The following is a 2867-nucleotide window of genomic DNA, read 5'->3' as shown; positions in this document are numbered from 1 at the left end:
GCTTCAGATCAGCCCAGCTATGGCCATTGTGGCTACTTGGGGAGTGAACCAGCAGATGGAAAACCTCTCTCTCTCTCTCTCTCCTCTCCCCCACCCCCCGCCTCTGCTTCTCTGTAACTCTGCTTCCAAACAAATAAAGCAATCTTTAAAAGAAAAAATTCCTCACAAGCTTCGTAAAGTTTTCCTTAAAAAGGAATTAAGTTCAGTGCTTTGTCAGTAATAGACAATTGATCCCACAGTTTTTTCCTGTATGGTGTTTTTTTTTTTTTTTTTTAATCAGTACTGGTAACACGGTATTTTCCTAAAAATCCCTCTGTTTTAGGTTTTCAAATGCATCAGGAATTGTATTCAGTAGAACATTTTAAAACTCTAACTATAAGGTATCTTTCTATCCATTTTTCAAACATAATGCTGTTTGCCTTTCCACGATTTCTATTCAGGATAACCAATGTTTTGTCTATATTCTGGATTATTTTTACCGTAGGTATTACAGGATGTTGCAAAAAGGACGCCAATCTGAATGAAATTCTTCCTACATATTATCCTCACTACTTTCCCACCAACATCCAGGATTGTATTTATTTATTTATTTTTTTGACAGGCAGAGTGGACAGTGAGAGAGAGAGACAGAGAGAAAGGGCTTCCTTTGCCGTTGGTTCACCCTCCAATGGTCGCCGCGGCCAGCGCGCTGCGGCCAGTGCACCACGCTGATCCGATGGCAGGAGCCAGGTACTTATCCTGGTCTCCCATGGGGTGCAGGGCCCAAGTACTTGGGCCATCCTCCACTGCACTTCCTAGGATTGTTATTATTATTTTAAAAGAGCATTTATTTTGAAAGTCATTTAGAGAGAGAGAGAGAGAAAGAATCATGTACCCACTGGGTCACTCCCCAGATGGCCACAATGGCCAGGCCAAAACCAGGAGCCCGGAGCTTCATCTGGGTCTCCCACAGGGTTAGCAGGGGCTTGATCACTTGGGCCATCCTGTGGTACTTTTCTTAGGCTGCTAGCAGAGAGCTGGATCGGAAGTGGAGCAGTCAGGACACGAACTGGTGCCCATATGGGATGCCGGTGTCATAGGCAATGCCTTTACCTGCTACATCACAATGCTGGCCCCCTAACATCCAGGATTATTAATTTCATGTTCAATAGGAAATAAGTATTGATAGAAACTTTTCCTAATCCATTACTCTCAAAGAGTTTTTCTTTAAATAAATACTTTGTCTAATAGTGAGTAATCTGCAGAAAGTCATAAAACCTTTCAACAAATAATACTGATGACAATGATGACTGTCACAATGACTAATATTCAGTAATTATGTATTTATTATACGGCAGACACAATTCTAAGCACTGGTCTGTTAACTCATTTAGTCCTGACAAAACATTATGAGGTAGGTATTATAATTATCTCCACTTTATAATAATCATCAAGACATTTATCCATAAAACAAAGAAAAATGATCAGAAAGGCTAAGTAAAAAAATTGATGACTATCGTTTGGAAAGGGAAATAGGTATAAGAATGGCAATCTAAAAGAATGTCTGTCTCTTATAATCTTTACATTTTTAATAAGGAAAATGTATTCACTTTTTTTTTTTTTTTTTTGACAGGCAGAGTGGACAGTGAGAGAGAGAGACAGAGAGAAAGGTCTTCCTTTTCCATTGGTTCACTCTCCAATGGCCGCCGCGGCTGGCGCGCTGCGGCCGGCACACTGCCCTGATCCCAAGGCAGGAGCCAGGTGCTTCTCCTGGTCTCCCATGGGGTGCAGGGCCCAAGCACCTGGGCCATCCTCCACTGCACTCCCTGGCCACAGCAGAGAGCTGGCCTGGAAGAGGGGCAACCAGGACAGAATCCGGTGCCCCGACCGGGACTAGAACCCGGTGTGCCGGCACCGCAAGGTGGAAGATTAGCCTATTGAGCCACAGCGCCGGCCTCATTTATTATTTTTGTAATTCAAGCAGAAGACATGATTCGAAGATGTGCCTAGGGAGAACAACTATCAAGGACATGTAATTACTACTTGACATGTATTATTAAACTGATGAGAACAGATACCCAACTTGATCTTAGCCAACAGGCCGAGAAGCTATTGGCATGTATTACGGCAAAATACTGGAGGAAACTTCAGTGTTCATCAATAGGGATTCGATAAAACTATATCATGGTGGTACAATGAAACAGCTTGAAGATATTAAAAGATCTGTTTACTGAGTGCACAGTTGTTCATATACATATATGAAAACTTTAAATTTATAAAGAGCAAATCTTTAAAAATAAAAAAGGGCATACTTCTTGCAGATATTAAACAAACCATTATGTAAGCAGATGATTTCTATAGTCACATAAACTTTTAGATTAAAATATTAAGCATATAACAATTACAGACAACATATGGAGAAAAAGAAAATTAAAATCACATGATTGGAGCTGGCGCTGGGGGGTAACGGATAAAGCCACCGTCTGCAATGCCTGCATCCCATGTGAGCGCCAGTTCAAGTACCAGCTGCTCCACTTCCAACCCAGCTCTCTGCTATGGCCTGGGAAGGCAGTGGAAGATGGCCCAAGTCCTTGGGCCCTGCACCCATGTGGGAGACCTGGAAGAAACTCCTTACTCCTGGCTCCTGATCGGGGCAGCTCCGGCTGTTATGGCCAATTGGGGAGTGAACCAGCAAATGGGAAGACCTCTCTCCCTCTTTCTGCCTCTCTTCTCTCTATGTAACTTTGATTTTCAAATAAATAAATAAATCTTTAAAAAAAAAACACATATTACATTTCCAGATGAATTCTCTGATGTTTAAGGTTATAAAGATGTTTGAAGTGCTGTCTTTACTAGACTGAAGAACCTGATGTCAAGAGAAACAGGAG

General features: G+C 41.9%; 1 pseudogene; it reads right to left on the bottom strand.

The window, feature by feature from the left end:
- Positions 1–1976: 1976 nt before the first annotated feature.
- Positions 1977–2092, bottom strand: LOC127491408 (U2 spliceosomal RNA; annotated as a pseudogene).
- Positions 2093–2867: the final 775 nt, after the last annotated feature.

This window comes from Oryctolagus cuniculus, chromosome 18 (assembly GCF_051225735.1).
Source record: "Oryctolagus cuniculus isolate XC-2025 breed Fujian yellow rabbit chromosome 18, ASM5122573v1, whole genome shotgun sequence".
Lineage (NCBI taxonomy): Eukaryota > Metazoa > Chordata > Mammalia > Lagomorpha > Leporidae > Oryctolagus > Oryctolagus cuniculus.
This window is presented reverse-complemented; position numbering and strand designations above follow the sequence as displayed.